This window comes from Numenius arquata, chromosome 10 (genome assembly GCF_964106895.1).
Source record: "Numenius arquata chromosome 10, bNumArq3.hap1.1, whole genome shotgun sequence".
NCBI classification, from domain to species: Eukaryota; Metazoa; Chordata; class Aves; order Charadriiformes; family Scolopacidae; genus Numenius; species Numenius arquata.
In genome coordinates this window covers 31,536,832-31,556,579 of record NC_133585.1, presented here as the reverse complement: position 1 = coordinate 31,556,579, position 19,748 = coordinate 31,536,832, and positions in this window count along the sequence as shown.

Here is a 19,748-nt window from a genome sequence, read left to right as displayed (position 1 = left end):
ATGTAAAGAAAAGTACCATAGCAGCAAGTCTTCAAAAGCAAAGTGAAATAAGCTAACATTTCTTTGAATGCTTAGTTTGCCTGAAGAAGTGATCCAAAAAATCAAAGGACTAGAGAAGATCTCCTGGATTAGGTCCATGCCACACCATAGCCCTTTCATAAAGTCATCCAAACCCATTGTAAAACTAATTTTTACTTACCACCCTTTTGTATTACTTTTGCTAACACCTCTTGATTGTATGAAATGAACGCTAATTTGTAATTTTTCCAATTAAAAATCATGTTGCCTGTCATTCCTCATCTATAAAGTCAATCATTCATTCCTATGATTCAAGAGAGTATCATTGTGTAACATAAAGACTTCTTTATATATCAGTCAGTTACTTAAAGCAGTAGCTACATGTTAGCTTATTAATGAATCCTGAAAAGTAGTCTGTGGAGGATCAAGAATGACATCCCATTTTCCAGATGGGAAGAAGACTAAAGGAAGAAATATTTAATTTCCAATCCAAGCATACAGAAATCAACCTAAAATATTCACATTTTATTTTCTAAGCTTTACTGTATCTACTGATTTAGAAGATCTGCAGACTACACAAAACAGTTACAATCTCCAGAGTTCACTTATTACATATACTCGATGATCTACTAAAAGGTTACGCAGGAATGTATGAGAGAATATAGGTGCTCTGAATCAATTAGAATTGGCCTAAGAAGATGTGGTGTTCACACTAATCAGTTGTGATAGTCTTCTCTCAAATAAGTTTTCCCATGCCCTTTTATATAGACTTTTACATTCATTGAGTTTTTGCATAATCTCTAGGATAATTTGCATATCTATCTAATATTTAAGGAGGTATACGATGGCCTCTAGTGGTGCATATCAGCATGAAAATGTTGAACTGCTGCTCTATTTCCTTATAGTTTTAAAGATAGCGTATAAGAAAAAAACCCATACATTTGAATTGGCTCTTCTGAATTAGGACAGCAGAATATGGCATGCAGCAAAGAATGTGAATGTTTCATCACTTTTTGCTTGGTAACAAACAAAAAATTCCTTGAGCCAACACTATTACATTAAAATAATTTTAAAAATACTCCAAGTCTTTACCGTTTCACATCATTTTCTCTTTCCCAGGCTTTTGATCACTCTACATAGTTAAGCTTTAGCCTGCTGGTACCGCCAGTCACTAATTCATTAGGGATGCTGCAGATACTGAATGAGATGAGATAAAAATCCATCTATGATTTTACATAGAGTAGGTGCTTACAGAGTAGATAATCTTTAGCCTGAATTAGTTCTTCAGTTAAAAAGACTTTCATCACTGTATTTGTGAAATATTTTAAAAAGATAGTTCTTGGTAAATTAATTCCTAACAGTGAAAACACCAAAATAAAATTTTACCATACTAATTTTACCTTATTTTTGCAAATATGGCATCTTATAACTCAGGGAACTGTAAGAAGGCTCACACAGCTGATGGGATTTGCTATCATACTAGAAAGTACAGACAGGCAGGCAATTAAACACTAATAGATTCTTTAGCAGGTTAAATATTAAACAGATATCTCTTAAATATATTTGTTGTGGTACTGTTATTTCTACATGGCCAAAACCTTGATTTTGTCTTTCAAAATGCTCAGCAAAAACTTCAACACTTATAGGTTGAAATTTTAGGCAGTAAGAAAAAGCCTGAAGAGTACCATGTATTCTTAGAATTTATAAGAATTCACAGATACTAATTTGTTTTTACGCAACAATATATATATTTTTTTTTCAACCAAAGCAATGCACAATTTCCTGGCAAGTGTGACTATCATGTTTTTTGAAAATCTGTTAACTAACAAATAAACTTATAAGCATTTCTATCCAACAGAATGTGAATTTAAAAGAGTTTGAAAGGTAGAGCTACTGATCTCAGTAAGTGTCCTCTGTAGCTCTGCTTCAAGCCAGTTTTCAGAAACTAAGTCATATGATAGATAATTGCTGTAGCTCGTTCCCAAGGAAAATGCAGAGATAAAAGGATACAGTAAGGCCATTCAAGGAAGTTTCTGAATACATCTTTCCCTCTGCTACGCCAACCTTTTGCAAAGCATCCTTCTCTAACCCTAACCTAGGCTATCTGCCATTACAGGAACTAATATTTTTCCCATATTCCGAGTCATTTCACAAGTATTGTAAGAGAGACAGAAGACTGTAATGTCACAGACCCTTTTCCTGTAATTTCTGCATTTTTGCGAGGAAGGTTGTCCAGGTGTAATCAGGTTCTTTTCACTGGAAAACAGAGTTTGGAAATCTCAGCAATGCAAATGTTGCAAGATGCCTGTGAACTGCATAGACTGACAGCAAAATGTTTTCACATCAGAACAGAGCAGAAAACTATACTGCAAGTAACTGATTAGGTCCTTACTTCTTCTAAGTGTGAAGGGTAGAAGTTGAATGATTTTCTTAAATACTTCTGATAAGTTTTCAAGTTACATATGATTTTTCGGCTGTACCTTTTTCCTTGCAGTTTCTCAGATTTCCCAGGGTCTTATGAATTTTCAGTATCTTACTGCCTCTTTAGTTACACACAGCTACTTCTGCTACACAGTCCTCCCTTAAGCACTGTATCCCAAGTCTCAGCGTTAGCGAACCACATTTTCAATGAGCCGATGTGAGTCTACTAGACGAAAACCAAGAAGTGATCCTTTCACAAGGGAATTTTCTCTCTCACACTCTTTCCTCCTCTGCCCCACTTCTCTCCACACCCCCCTCTCCCCCTGCTCCCAGCATCACATCCCTACTCTCCTGCTCTCTCCCCCTGCGATCTGGTTGCCCAACACAGTGTGAAATATTAACTAGATAATGATTTTTATTTCCATTGCAGGAGATCAGAGAAGCTACTAAGAAAACCATTGCTATGAAGCAGAATGCAGAGAGAGCCATCATCTGAGGAGCAGTCACCAGCCGCTCTCTGTGCAGTAGTGATGTTAATGTACAATGCTATATCTTAATAGCCATCTCAATTGGCTATTAAAATGCAGCACTGCACATTAAAATCACTACCCCACTGCTGCAGGAATACTTACCAAAGATGCAGTCCCTGAAAATTACCTTTCGGCTCAATGGAATGCTGCCATGCTAAATGAGCTGTCTCAGCTCCTCTAATTTTCTGCTAAAGAAATAAAACTCTTACTTTTTAATTTTAAATTTACATGATTGTGCTGAATAGCATATTCAGCCAAGACAACACAGACATAGCACGGGTGTACCGCATGCAGTGCCTCAGAATTCAATAGCAGAAGTACTCTGAACCTCCTCAAGAAAACTGTGCTAACTTCCAGAGGAGTTATTATTCTCAGTTTCTTTAAAAAATGCCTTTTAAGAGCATCTGCTTGCAGGTGTTGGAGAGGGGAGAACAGGAAAACGTAGCTGGTAAGAGTTTGTTTCTAGAAACTTACAGGTTATAAGTAAGTGAATTCTGAAAAAGTGGGATAACAGAGATGATGAAGGCTACAGTATGAATGTAGGGGCAAAAGACATGAATGGACTAGAGTCAAAAAGAGGAAGTGGAGAGGCTGGTAGGCTGTATAATAAAGGGGGAGGATGAAGGTTAAGAAAGAATTGAGTCTTTTGATCCAGAGAGATGGTTTGTGGGACAACTTTGTCTCATCTTCTGAGTACATAGATTCAGGTGAGAACAAGGAAAGCCACAGAGACAGACGTAAAAGACAGAGTGATGTAGTGAGCTTATGTTACCCTCCCTGAGTCATAGGAGAAGATGATCAAAAGTCAAGTCAAAGAGCTATCTGGAATATAGCAAAAATATGTTTCAATTGCATAAGCTTCAAAATGTAGGCAGAGTCTCTCTGCTTCAAATATCTACTGAGCTGAATTGATCTGATTTGAAAGGTAAAAAAATATCTGTTTGATGGGCCTGTGCATCTTACCTCCTCTTCAGCTACACAAGGCTACTACACATCTTCTGCTGCACAGTCCGGCCCTCACAACCATATCAGATCTGTCTGATCTGGTCTGAAAGGTAGAACTAGTTAGGGATATTAATATGAAACCAGGTGTCTTCAAAGAAGAGTTAATCCATAAACATTATGTTTTAAGTACACTGGGCATCATCACTTTTGCTTAATCTTTTACCTGGACTCCTGATGACTGGGGCCCCCAGGCAGATACAACTGCACCTTTTGGCTGAAGTCAGATATAATTTATTAGTCTGCTCCAGAGCCAGGGCCTCTTGAAGCTGCAGAGCAATAGCCCCAGGGAGTCTGCCAGCAGGGCTGTCCTGGATCTTGAGACCTCGAGGGAAACAGGCAGCTAGCCCAATGGAGTTGACAATGTTGGCAGTTTCATTACTGGTATCATATAGGATGCTGACAAGGACATCAGTTTCAACTAAAAATCTAAAGGGACAGAAAGTTCTTATTTGTCAGAGAATTCAGATGTGTGATTTCTCAGATTTAGTCTGAAACCAGTTCTCCTTGCCCCTCAAATCCACACATCTGCAAACTAGAAATTGCTTTTTTGACAGCTCTACAGCAAAATAGAAAAACAAGGATCAATTTAAGTCTTCCTATAAAAATATAAAACGGATCAAGCTGTAAAAAATGCACCCAACCAAACAAAAATATATTCTGAGCTACTTGGATGGATAGGCTGATGGTTTATATAATGTACTGCTAGAATTTGCAAATATCTGCCATTACAGTTAAGCAAAATTTGGAAAATGTTTTATAATTAGCTCCTCAAGTAGAAAAAGCAAAAAACGCTGCTCTGCAGCAGAGATCACTCTCCCCTCTTTTTAGTCTGACATCCTCCATCAGTCTCCAGAAACACAGCAACGCATCAGACTACAGAGTCACATCCAGCCTACACAAGTGTGTGGGAGCAATCTAAGAGTAAGAAGCTCACTGTGCTCAAATGGAAGAAATAGGTTTGGTCAGAAAAAAGTCCTCTGGGATTTTGAACTTCACAGGCTGGTTGACGTTGGATGGGACCTCTGGAGGTCACCTGGTCCAAGTCCCCTGCTCAAGCAGGGCCACCTAGAGCTGGTTGACCATGATCTTTCACTGAGATTTACTTCTTGCCCTTGTAACTTGGTTATCCTTTTCAAACTTGGTTCAGAAAAGGCAAAAACTTCTGAAATGAAGGGGCGGGTGGATGGGATCAATAGTGCTCCAAATAGTCTAATGGGCTGTGGGCTGGATTCCCCATTATGTGCCCAATTACCTGCAGGTACCAAAGCCTGCATGACTTCAGGAAAGGGTGACAGTTGCCATGTATAAGCGCATCCAGCTGTCAAAGGAGAGAACAAAAGAGCATCTGCCTTTAAAAAGAGAAATAAAATAAGTCTTACCTAAAAAACAGAGTCTCTGCAGAAAGGAACATCGTGCTGCATCATGCCCTCCCCCCTGCCTCCAATTGTGCTTTAAATAATCTGAGCCACTGCTTTATGCAACACCAGTACTAAGCATCAGGAAGATACTGCACTGGTGACCTTGGATTTTCCAGCCCATTACTCCTGACGGGTCTCCACAAGACTGCTACATTGCCACCTGCCACATAACACCTCCTCCAATGTCGCCGAGAAGTCAAACTCTGTTCGCGCTTCCCACGATCCCACCCCTGTTGGGTCACAGAGCTTTTTCTGTCGATCTGCAAATGGAAAGTGATCAGGGGCTGTCAGCATGCTAAGGATCCTTCCTCCCTCCTATGACTGCGTTTGTCACTTATCTGAAGTAGGTGCAGAAAAAGAGAAAGAAAGATGAGTGGAGATATTTTCATTTTCAGCCTGGTTAAAGGAGTATTTCAAATCAACAGATGCTGTGAGCTTTATACAGAAATCAAAAGCCCAGTAACTATTCCAATTTTAAATATTTTTTTGGAAAGAAACCTAGACACTTGCAAGGCATAAAGATGCATACACAGTCTGAATTATTATGGCCAGAAGAAAGGGTCAAAACCATGTCCTCACCACTTGTAGCAATTTTTACATGTGAACCATATTTGAAGTAATTAGCATAGTTGTTTGCCTTTTTATTTCTACAAAAGCAGCTGACAGACTACCCAGAGACCCTAAAGAAAATTGCCTCAGGGGATGACAAAAGCTGTCAACATCAAGCTGCAAAGATCTCTTTGAGGAAGAAAACAAATTCCCAGCAAGAGAAGTTGATATGCCCGCTGATGAGCTATTCAAATGTGAAACACAGACACTTGGAGAGAGCCTGCTGCAAACACATCCATAGGAGAATCAGAACATTTGGCAAAAAATTTGGCATGAGAAAAAATGAAAACTGAAAGCAAGCATAAGGATGTGATGGAACTAAGAAATGCTGGCATGCCATACAGAGAATAAGAGCTGAAGGGAAAGCAAATACGCCTAGCAAACTAAATACAAAAACATGTGCTGGCTGGCAACACCAGCTAAGCCCTGGCTACTACTGGCAAGTAGTGATGCTACTTGATTCAGGTGTTAGGGGGGCAGTTTATGTTGCACAGAAAAATGTGGTATACGTGTTGTTATTACTGTATTTTATTGAACAAATACAATGGCAACAAGAAAGGTTTAATAATCTACCCCAGAGAGTTAGTAGAGAATTTTCTGTTTCAAAAGCTTTTTCAATTCCTACAATGAATTTCCCACAAAAACAACATTTCCCATAGGGGTTGTTAATTTTTGTCTAAATGCCTCAATTTTCTATTAGACGCTGGAAAATAAAACAAATCATTTGGACAAATTCAGGTATTTTTCTGCTTTTGGTTGAGCTTCTTGTCTGAAGCTGACATTTTGTGAGAGCAGCATTACTTGAGATATTTAAATACCTCAGCAAAATTTAAAAGTAAAAAGATGAACTTTGCATGCTCTTAAGGTCATAATTTGAACCTGTCAGCATCCACTGGCATCTTTAGCAGAGTCCTTGTGTATTCCTGTGAACAATTATTTAGGGAGACTTTGTTAGCTTATGTACCCTATTTATTCCCATGTCCCAGTGGAGACAGATAAATCTTGGCATCCTTCAGAGGAGTGCCCCAGAGGAGCCAATCATCTAAGAAAGGAGAAAGCTTCAATTTCTGTTTTGGGAACTTCAGTTTTCTCTACAGTCACATGGTTCATTGAAAAATGAGGAATCAGCAGAGTCCACAAGTAGAAACGTTTATTTGAATGTATGTATCCTTCACGCAGTTCAAAAATAAAAATACCTCCCCCTACTTCTACAAACATCAGGGAAGCCACGTCAAAAAAAACCCACAACACACAGCAATTAATGAAAGCAACAAGATGTAAAAATACTTAATCTATGTAATTTGATCCCTTTTAGCTGTTTTATAAAGTAATTCAGGCAGTGTTAAGACAATAATTCCACCGCAGACAATAACGCAGTCATAAAACAGGGCAGGTAAAGCTATGACAATAATGAAATGATCTGAGTAAAGCCTATTATCTTCATTAATTTTCACTCACTTTCCACCACAGTGGGAAGATATTAACTTGCTAATATCTTTTATCCTGTTCAAAAAGAAATGCATCCCTTGAGCAAATAAGCTAAGTTATTAATTTCTTTGGATCAGGATTTATAAAATAATAATTATTAATTAAATGTGTGCATAAAGTTTCTGGTTGCCACCTTTAGACGCAAAATGTGATTGGTTGCTGTTTAAGAGAGTATCCCTGTCTGTTACTTTAGAAACTCTAAAATCTGATAAGCACCTTGAAAAACCTAAATGTTTTTATTAAATGCATCAGTAAAAAAGCTTGACTCATTTTAGTAAACTTGTCTATTACTATAATTTTTTAGATATCCTCAAGACTTTTTTTGTAGTAAAGCACGATATACAGGTAGAATTGTCACTATCAATTTATTCTGTTAAACAAACTGAATAATGGCTCTTCTATACCTTAAGGAACGCAACACAGAACAATTCATGGTTTTGCTAAGAAATTTTGCCCCACAGTTGTGACTGGGGCTCAAAAACCAGTTTCTAAAAGGAAACGATCAGTTGCCATATTCTAATACTCTAATACTCTCATGATGAACTTGACTGATGCCATTCACTTCAGGTTTCAAAAACACTTTACCAATAAATTGAAAACATTAGGAGTTAATTGGCACAAATCAAAAACTTAAACCCATGTGCTTTCATACACAGTTAAACTAAAAGTGTTTCAAACGTGGGATTTTATTGTTCACATAGGAAAATAATTGCCTTCTGTGAGGCTTCTTGGGCCTAGTAAACCTCTAGTTACATTTATGCCTGAGAAAATATACAGCTTCCTAAATACATGCAAAACTACAGACAAGCATTTAGTTGTGTGGTTTTTTCACATGCTTTGAAGTCAGTTATTTTAAAGGCAAAACATTGCAATGATCTTTAAAAAAGACCTTGGGTCTTCTTAAAAATCTTTAGAACACCTATTTCTTTCATCCTTGTTTCTTTATTATGCACAACTCTCATTCATTATCCTTTTAGTGACTTTGAAAAGAAAGCATGTACCCACTTATGTGAAGCATGTAAAAGAAAGAAACAGCCCAATTTTAGTCAACAGATCACTCAGCAAATTAAAGTTTCCCTAAAATTTTAAAACCTGTAATATTACTATAAAAGCTACTGAAAGCCCCAGTACTTAGAAGACCTGCTGTAGGACAGCTCAAAAAGCTTACTATTTATATGAACGTGAGAGAAAAATCATAAAAAAAAACCCCCAAAACCCACTAAGACCTCACCCTCTTTTCCATAACTTGTAAAGTAAAATACATAAAATGCTCCTTAAAAGTTCTCATTGAAGAATTTGTCCAGCACCAAAAATGGTATACCAAGGCATCAACAGTAATCAATGATCATACGCTTCAAGTATTTTCAATAGCTGCAAAGCAACGATACAGTCAGAAATTCAAATGACAAACTAAAATGCCTGTGTTAACAAGAAATGTTAGGAGGATGTTAGGAAGAAATAGGAAGGTGAAGTCTTACAAGATCTGTCTGCAGCAGATGATTAAAAAAAGTTTATCAAACTCTATATTCGATATACTAGAAAAAAGATCACCAGAGAGTTCTCCTAAATGTAAAATTTTATTTCTGTTGCAGATTCCACTAAAACATGAGAGACTAGAATCAAGATAAATTTCAACTTCAATAACTGTAAAAAGACTTAAATCTGTCACTCTGAAGCCATACAAAATAACTAAAAGAATCACAGGAGACATGCGAATTATGACTTTGAGGCAAAGCACACATTCAATGGACCCCAACTGACTAAAGTACATTTAAACTGAACAACAATATAAATCCAAACCAGAAAATTATGTGTCCCAATACATTTTAAATTCACAGTAACAATGTTTTTGTTGATTATTTCCAAAATATCTGAATTTCAACATCTTAAAAACAACAATAGAAGACTGAAAGCACATTTTGCGACAATCTCTAATGCACTAAAACTTCTAATACCAATACTAGAGAACAAGACTAAATTTTGTCTAGAATCTTACTCAGCGAGATTGGCAGAGGAGAAGACAGCAGGTAATAGAAATAACTACCATGATGTATCAGAATTTTATTTAAATTGCACTTTGTTACATGCATTGAAATTCAAAACCATACCCACCAGTGATTATATTTTTCAAAAGCAAAAGAATAATGACCTTGTTATTTGCATTGTGCATTGAGAGAAACAAAGCACAGTAAATGCTCCAAAGATATTCTTGATGCCAAGAGAACTGAATGAATCAGGCCCTTACTAGAACTTCCAGAGCCATAAATTTTGCATGCTGCAAAACCCAGACAAATAAGTCTGATTTCTCTCATAGGTTTTGCTGCTTTTAAAGGTAAGGGCTTGCCTGCCATATTGAGAGTGTTAGACACAGTGACTTAAAGAGTGGACTAAGGAAGTGGAATAAAAACAGTTATCACTTTTGAAAATCTAGTAACATGTCCTTGTGTAGGATCAAGAATTCTAATTTGTTTGTCCCAGGGGCTGGTATTCCCCAAACAGGTGAGACATGAGGCAATGTAGGAGGCAACTATGGGCTCAGACGATAGCTTAAAATGTAGAATAAACTTAGTAATGAAGACTTGCTTGAGAACAAACCATCTACAGGTAATAGATTTCTTGAATCAATTCTCTATTATGTCCCAAGTATAATGTGCTGAAGGTTTTTACTATTGGTAAATGGTCTCCAGAACAAGAACTTTTCAAATGCTGTTTATCTAATACAAAGTTTAAAAAACAAAACAAAACACAACAAAACTAATCCAAACCACTAGAAGAGTACAGTTAGCAAACAAACCATCAGCTAAACCCCCCCACTTTTAAAGAGTAGCAGATGACACCTGCAACCCAAATAGCTACATACCTCCCCTAAAAATCAGCCAGCCCAAACCATATTTCCGCCTCCTCCCCCCCCACCCAAAAAAAAAAAAACCCCAAACAAAAAAAACATACCTAAAAGGCTGACGCATAGTCCTGGGAACACCAGGAATCATTTTGTCCCTGAGATTCCAGCAGATTTTTCATTAGGCCTTCCAAATACCTACTCAGCAGAAGCCCTTTACTACCTCGTGTCTTTCTGGTGTACATGGCACAGGACTTAAACCTGACATATGTCTACTTATTCATTTATTTTCTGTACTGGTTACCATTAGAGCATGGACCTACGTGGTTAGCTAGGTAAATATGCTTTCTGAATACACAATACTAAAGAGTATCATGATTCCTAGATTCTGTAAAGCAAGTACAAGTTATTTAACACTAGTGCATGCTAAAATAATTTCCAAGGAGCTATTAACTTAATATTACATAGATCTGCACTTAACTCATTGCATAAGAGCTGGTTGAAAACAGTTGTAGCAGGAGGTGCAACTGAATGGATGAGAACTCAAACACTGAATGAGGCAGACCTTTGACAAATTACCCAGTAAAGCCTACAGAGAAAGACACTGAAATACTTTAACCTCTTTAATACTTTAATGTATTTGAGGTTAAATTTAAAGCAAATAATGTCAAAAATACAAGGAGAGGTTTTTACCTGGTATGAACTAACAAAGCTCGATGAAAACAAAGGACTATAAGAGCTAGAGTTAAAAAAAACCCAACCCAACCAACCTAACAAAAACTCAACAGAACATAGGAGAAATATCAGATCCATTTATAATAAAGGTAAAAATTAAAGAAGAAGAAAAAAGATATTTCAGACAAATCTAGCTGTACAACACTTCCATGATCATACATGATCCAAACAGCCAGAAAGGGAATTTGGGCCTCTGTAGTGCAATTCTGTTCCTGTTTACTGAGATGCAACTCCGCTTTAAGTCACTGGGAGTAAAGTCTGAGAGATAAAGGTCAAACTAACTCCTTAGATAGATTAAAGACCAATGATGGGAGTAGTCCCTAAGACATGCAGAGTCAGGGAAACTGTTACTGAGGACAAGTCTCAGAGTACAAGTTGGCAGCTGAAATTTTCTAAAAATGCCATAAAATAGACATTTACAAGTCCCTGAAAACTTCTTCACCAGCTGAAAGGATGAATGGGAAATTACATGGTGGAAGCTGCTGTTGCAAAATTGCAGTAAATATGAATGATAGCACATATGTAATAACATGGTACAACACATATAAAGCTCCTTTTAAAAAGTGGGAGGAAAGAAAATGAAAGAATTCACCATCGAAAACAAATACCGAAGTTCTTTTATCAAAACTTCAATGGAAGTCAAGTGATGAATTTCAAAAGCGAATTTTGCTTGGCTAAGGAGAATTTAAATAAGAAATGCATAGTGGGTCAACACCTTCACTTTTTATTAGGTACTTCACTGCCAAAAAAAAAAAAAATCCTTCCTTCCTTCGTTTGCACATTCTGCATTCTGAACAGAATGAAAACCTGCCTGAAAATTACGAATTCTCTTAATGCTGCTATTTTGCATTAATATATTATGTTAGACTTAAATTATCATAGTAGACAAACTAGCTGAGCTAGCTTGCTTTCTATACTGATGCTCCCAAGGGGAAAATTCTGCTTGTTAAAGCTAAAAATCTCTTAATGTTTCCCTGAATGAGAAGATGTAGAGTGCGTTTCTAAAGCATTAACAATGTTCTTATTATCCCAATATAATGTTTACACAGGATAATGACTGTTACCATACAATATCTTAATACACAAACTAATACAAATGTATTATCTGCTAAGAAAAAAGAATGTTCCTCATGCTACATTTCAAACTCAAGTATGCTGTCCAAAGACCATTTATTCTCATGTGGGCTTATAAATTGTTCAGACTCCACTGTTTACTTGACACCTTTTGATATCAGGAAAGTGAAATATTGGAAGGGAATATTTCCTAAGTGGGGTTCAAGAAGAACTCAGCAGTGCTGTTGGCTTTGGCATGCACTGTGCCTCATTGCAAGAGTGGCAGAACTGCTAGTGCAGAACAGCTGCTTCGGAAGGAAGCAAGTGAGAACACCCCCCCACAGCTTTCAAAACCTGAGATTTGCCTTTTTAGGTACTGTCTAGATCTGCAGTCATTCAGTGAAAGTATTTTTAAAATAAACATTGCATTTGGTTTCCTGGATGCCTGTCAATAAGAAGTCCCTAAAACAGTGTGGGAGGAAAGATTAAAAAAAAAAAAGAAGTCACTAAAATGGAACTAGAACAGAATGTGGGTGTTTAGTATAACAAGTACGCTTTGACAGGAATGTAAGCGGTTTGCAGAAAGTATTTAACTTGATTGGCAGAAATCTCTTAGAAGCAAATTAGCAATGCAAACTATTTAAAGGAAAATTAGAAATACAATTTAAGCATATTGGGTACCCATTAAGGACTGAATTATTTAAAACTCATCATACAGTATGATCAATCAGTCCTCAAACCTACTAATTTTATTTGGATCATTTATTTCCATCACAATTTAATCAAAGGAGTAGTCAAAGAACAGGTTTGATGGGTCTGTATAAATCATACTATGAATTAATGGCTAAACAAGAGTGTTTATTGGTCTGTAAGAAGTGAAGCTTATGTGTCTTCTGATGTTTGACTTATGATTTTGCCCTATACTACAATATCTGCTTTGGCCTGAGAACTTTCTGCCTTGATATCTTAACAGCCTCTTTTTTTGATTATGTGTCAAACTACGTTAATTATATTGGTAAGAGCAACATGGTGCTACTGGCAGGAGTCTAGAATCCATTTCTTTTTTTTCTGAATGAGATGTCTTTGTGTTTCTTCTTCATTGTTACAGAGCAATAACCCAAAGAGATCACTAACCTATTCTTACAGATCATCCATTTTACTGTCTCAACAAATTCTCTGTCAAATGCTCTTATTTTTCTGTGTAGGAGAATCACCTACTTAATAGACATGAAAATTTGGCTATCAGAATATTCAACCACTTCCTTGTATTTTCTTTATTAAGAGAAATTAAATATATTTATTTCATATTGTTGTAAAGAATTACCTGTTCAAGTACCATTACATAATTTAGGGTGGAGACTTTTTTTGGGGGTTTTTTATTGTTTAACTTGTAGGTAATTTCTAAAAAAAAAAAAAACCCCAACAAATGAAAACAAAAAAACTCCAAAATAAAACAATCCCAAATCTACTCCATACATTACAATTCAGAAAACTTTCTATGAGTAAGAACACACAGAAAGATGAAATTTGAATTTATAAGAATATGTCTATTTCGTCAAATACTTTTTCTGATGGATTCAGGAAAAAAAAAGAATCATAGATTCTAAGAGATTTCTGAAGGTTGTTCTTTACAGTGCTACTGCAACATCAAACAAATTCACCCAGAGGGAGGTGGAAAGAAAGGAAGAAGAGGAGAGAAGCTAGTAAAATCATAATCTTTGTTCACTGAGTTTCTGGTAAAAGATGATAAAATACTAATTCTCAAAATACAGATGGAAGACATCTCCAGGGAAGGATCTAGGTTAAGTAAAGACCAAAACATTTGCAGGAATGACCATCAGGTGATTTGTCTCATAACCACAGAACAGTAAACCTGACGCAGTCTCTTATTAGTTGTCCCATCAGATTACTGTTGATGAATATCAGAACTGAAACGTATTGACTAAGAAGCATGTTATTTTCCTGCTTCAATGATCTTGAATGTTTGGAATGCCAGTTTAAAATAATTCGTGATATTGTATTTAATAATCCAAATTGATAACTGTGGTTTACCTGCTGTTCCAAATAAGAAATACTTTATGACAGAACATAATATACTGGAAATAATATATCCACTTTTTCCTTCTTCGAACAGTTGCAGAATAACAGTTACCTATATTTTTTAAATAGTCTTAGGTACAAGCTAATTTTAATTTCTCCAAAGTCAAGTAAGTCAGGCAAGACGCTCTCTTTCTGACCTTTTATGTCATGCACTCAGCTATAAACATATCTTATAACATATATATATTATGTTTAATTAGCAAACTGGAAACATGTTGGACATGGACCTGTTGGAATGGGTCCAGTGGAGGGCCACAAAGATGATCAGAGGCTGGAGCACCTCTCCTATGAGGACAGGCTGAGATAGTTGGGGTTGTTCAGCCTGGAGAAGAGAAGGCTCCAAGGAGATCTTATAGCAGCCTTCCAGTACCTAAAGGATGCCCACAGAAGACATGGGGAGGGACGCTTTATCAGGGAGTGTAGCGATAGAATGAGGGGTAACAGTTTTAAACTGAAAGAGGGGAGATTTAGATTAGATATCAGGAAGAAATTCTTTACTGTGAGGGTGGTGAGGCACTGGAACAGGTTGCCCAGGGAAGTTGTGGATGCCCCACCCCTGGAGGTGTTCAAGGCCAGGCTGGATGGGGCTTTGAGCAACCTAGTCTAGTGGGAGGTGTCCCTGGCCATGGCAGGGGGGTTGGAACTCGATGATCTTTAAGGTCCCTTCCAACCCGAACCATTCTATAGTTCTATGTATTTCATACAAACTGTTATTTATAGAAGTATCTGTATATTTTGTGTATATTAATTGGAATAGGAAAGGCAGAAACACTCCAGTCAAAAGAAAACTGAATGAGGTAAAATTCCCAGAGGATGTACTATGTTTCAAGTATTTGTACTTTTCCTTTTTTCAACAAGTTGTCTGAAATATTTTCTTTAAACAAACCATTTCAAAATGAGTTCTATTTCCTTGTTCCATAAAGTTTCTACAAACTTTATGGAACCTGCCCATAAGAAGCAACCTTGCCTGCAAGAAAACCCAAAACATACACAGAGCGATCGTTCCCTTCTTGCCTAATACTCCTGTCTTTGTGTGTCTGGTGAAAAATCGGTGCAAGAAAGTGGCATCTAATTCTACCTTTTTTTCCTGTTTAAAGAAAAAAAAAAAAAAGGAGAGAGAGAAAAAAGGCAATACAGGTCAACATGTTTTCTGAAGAAACAATTATTTTTGATTCCTGTATGAGGATTGGGCAGTGATTAAGCTACAAGGGCAAAACTATGGAGCAGTCTCTGATAAAAGGAGGAATCTCTGGTGTTCAATCTTGCAGTTACCTAAAGACCTTTCTACTTTATATGTTAAAGTTTCTCACACAAAACTATTTTTTTAATGTGCAATGGGCATCTGAAATAATTGTGGAGGAATTCTAGTACTACATTAATTCTCTATTCTGTAATAATAAAAATGAATATATCAGAATAAAATATACCATTTTATGAATGCTTTAAAGAGACAGCAACTCTATTTCAACTGATGCACTAAGGATATGCAAATGAACATCTACATATCATTTGTAATTCCTATGGTTCCCAAGCTGCCGAACACAAAGGCTGCTATGGTACTTCAACTCAGCAGACTACTCTATAAAAACACATCTGTTATCAGCACATTAATGAAAAGACCTTTCTATAATATACATTAACATGTTAATACGCTCAATTTTATTTTTAACTGCTGTCAGTTTTCAAGCAATTTTTTGACAAAGAAAAAAGTAGGAAAGAAAGGAAGAAAAAAGACAAAAAAACGTGATCTGGGACAAGAGAAATCCAAGATCTTGACAAATTTTCAGTATTTCCTGGTTTAGTATGACTGGGTGCACTTAGCAATTTAATGTAATCTAATGAAGCTAGGCTTTTTAGTTCTACTTGTGAATACAACCATCAGAGTACAAACTAAATTAATTATCCTGGTGAATCTATAAATCATACTAGTGTGTCCAATTATCTTAACAGGTTTGTAAGTTCTTTTAACCATTTCTGTACTTACTTAGCTCCAACTGCTCTTATTTCTTTAAGTTAAAGGTAATCTTACTCTTATCCATATAAAGATGAATTTTCTGAAGCTGTGCTGCTGCTGACCGCACACACTCTGGCACCAGGATAACCTGATTAGTTTTTACCTGGGACCTTAGCAGACTAAGAAAGAATAGGTGTTTTAAAAAGTGATGGTCAGCTTGACAAACACATGCCTGCTATGTTTTTTGTGAATTTGAGATGAAGAAAATGAGAGGTAATTTCTACCTTTCTTGAAAATGTATGTACACCAAGTTACCAGTCAATGAATAAGTAAAGGAAAGACAGGGTGTTTTCATTGCGCAGGCAAACAATGCAGTCACTGTCACTCAGCTCATCCTCACCTTCAAAGAGGAATCATGACAGTCAGAGTGACTGTGCCTCTCTTCATCTCTGGGCAACACTATATAGTTAGACATTAATATGGACTAACTAGAGAGGGGCTCTAACTTCAGACTCTAAAATCTTCTAGCTCTTGGTCTGATATTCTTGCTTATCATCCCGGGGAGCAGGAAGCCAGAGAATAGAAGGTATCCTCTTGACTTTGCAGTAGAAGGGTTCTTGGTACAGGCAGAACCAAACATTGTCTTGTGGTTGACAATAGCACGCGAGACGTGTTCCTCCAACCAAGTCAGATGTTTGACTAAGAGATGCTCCTCTACACCATAAAGCGTTTAAACTGAGCTGTGGACTTTACAAGTCTGAGAGAGGAGAAATAGTATTTCTAGTCACATACAGATGATTGAAGAAATTGTTCTATACCAGACCCTAGTAGTTATTTGTCACCTTCCAGCTGTGCCCTAATCTAGACCTGTAAGAAAAGGTCAAAAAAATTCAGTCAGCAAGACCCGTTTCTGGGCAATGTGCACAGTGTATGCCATGATGCATACACAAGAAGTGAATGGTGCTATTCTTGCAGTGATTATGTACTGAAACATCAACATCTAAACAGATCATATTTTGCTAGAACAACATATTGATTATGCTTCTGCTGGTGAAATTATTTTACAATCTTAAAGAATGCTAAATAATCTATGACTTAGATTTTACTAGTTTTCTCTCACTCCGCCCCTTGTACATTATATTTTAAGGGTCCTAGTGAAAGTAAAAATACTAAAGCAGACATAAATCCTGGGGTATTTATGAAAGAGTTAAGATCAGAGTTCTTCCACATTCTCAATAAACAGAAGCATGCATACAAGAATGAATGAACGACAAGACAATATTCAGCTAATCCAAATTTCAGATCCCCAAAGTATACATATATATATGCCACACATACATACACTGCCTCAATGTCCCAAATTTTTAAAATCCATTTTAGGTAACAGATGCACATCCAGTGTAGCGCAGAAGATATACACAGAATTACAGTAATCACTCCATAGTTCTTACTTAATCCTTTATCTTTCTGTAAAATAGAAACTAAATAAAACTAGATTAATCTAATAGGTTGCCCTAAAGTTCATCAGATTCCAAGCATAGAAAGGAATGCTTTGCAATTCAAAGACTGATTACAAAGAACCCTGACACAAGCCCTTTTGAAAACTCAAAAATCAAAAGCTGATCACTGCATTGTATTGCACAAAATTTTTAAAGAGCCTCAATAACATGGTGTAAGACCAACAATCCAAACTAAATAAAAATAATGAGAAATTACTGAGAGTCTAACTAATATCCTCTCTTAGAGAGTAACTTCAATGAAAGATTAAAGAATAATTCTTATTTTCAAAATAAGGAGTGTATTTAAAACAGACTATTGTCAATAACCAAAACTGAGTATCAATCCAATAGTTATCAGCACAACTGCAGGAAGTATCATACAAACTGTCCCTTTCATATACCACCTCTAACGCTAATTTGCCTGGGTTTTCCAATGTCACTTTTAACTCATACATGACATCTGAGTGCTTCCATTCTCAATACTTGCATAAGTTAAAATGAAAAAAACGAGAGATTTTTGCCACAAATATTATTGTGCCAAATAATGACCGTTTAATTTACACTGACTACTCTGTCTTCTCAGTTGTAAATGTAATGGTGTTGATCCCTCTATCTTATCCATTGCTACAGCTCATGAGAGACTTCAACATAAAGAATGGAATTACACACGTACAGTATTGATGGGAACAGAGGATCAAGTGCAGTACAAAGATGAGATAATGATCAATAGTCTCTGCCCAGGTATTCATTAAACAGACTGTCAGAACAGATAAGCAGAAAAGTATGTTCTAAATAATGAAAGGTATTCTTCCCAATGTACAAATATTTTAAGTAGCACTTTATGTCATAAGTTAAGTTAGTTTTCCCAGTGACCAAAAAAAAAAAAAAAAAGTTAAGCTGTCAGGAAACTTACTTTTCCTTGGAAAATTTTGTTGTATTTGAACATCAGGTTTTTACTTTCAAGAGATATCCTACAGCCCGAGTATAGCACCAGAATGTCCTGTTCTCACCTTGCATCCAATTCTTTGTTCTTTTCATGTCTATTTGTCCTGCAAAAACATTTCTTAGTTCCAGCTGGTGTTAAGGAGACTGTATAGGTCAAAGGACATGAACCTTTTGAAGCTGAATAAAACTTTGAAACTAAATAATTGAATACCTAGAGTACATGTGGACAAGAGGAAAAAAAAAAAAGCCATGCTCTATATTTTGTATTTTCTATATTCCCCCACCTCCCTGACAATATATATCTCACTGATTTTACTAATTGTCACCGATACAGTACCAGCAAATTTATTCACTACTGGGAAAAATTATTTTTTTTTTTAATAAATACTCAATCATCTTTCTTCTTCATTTATTATTGCAGCACACCCTGCCCCCAAGTTTTAGTTCAATTGAGATATGAATGAATTAAAATGTTTACAATTACAGAATCAACTTCTAATTCTGCAAACATTAACATACATGTGCAGTGTAAGTACAGGGTAAACCCACAGACACCTGAGAGCTGTGTATCTGAGGCCAAAAGTTTCCAACTGCAAATCTCTTAAGTGACAAAATGCAAGCCAAACATTTTATATCGCAATTATTTATATGCATGAATATCTAAAGGGAATAAGTACTCACATATATAAAACAACTTTAAGTGAGGGGGAAAAAAACTAATCACAATTAATGTCCACATTATCATTTCTAAAATACTTCATTTCAAATATAATGCAATTCACTACATAACATCTTATTAAATTTATAAATAGTTGCTCAAAGTTAAATATAAATATAGAGTACAAAATATGTATAAAATGTTTATTAAATCATTTTGATTAAAGTAGTATTGGATAAAATTATACAATGAATGCATAGATCATAATTTGATTTAGATGATTGTGGTGGAAAATATTTTGAACAAATGAAAGATATTCATGTGAAAGCATACTCATATGCTAACTGAAATAGATACTGAAAGGAATCAACTAATTTATAAAACCAAACTTTAATATATTTTAGTTTTTTACAATTATCCTTTTCTGAGGTTGGCTTTGAACATAATATTACCCAGTGATATCACCTTGTGAGGAG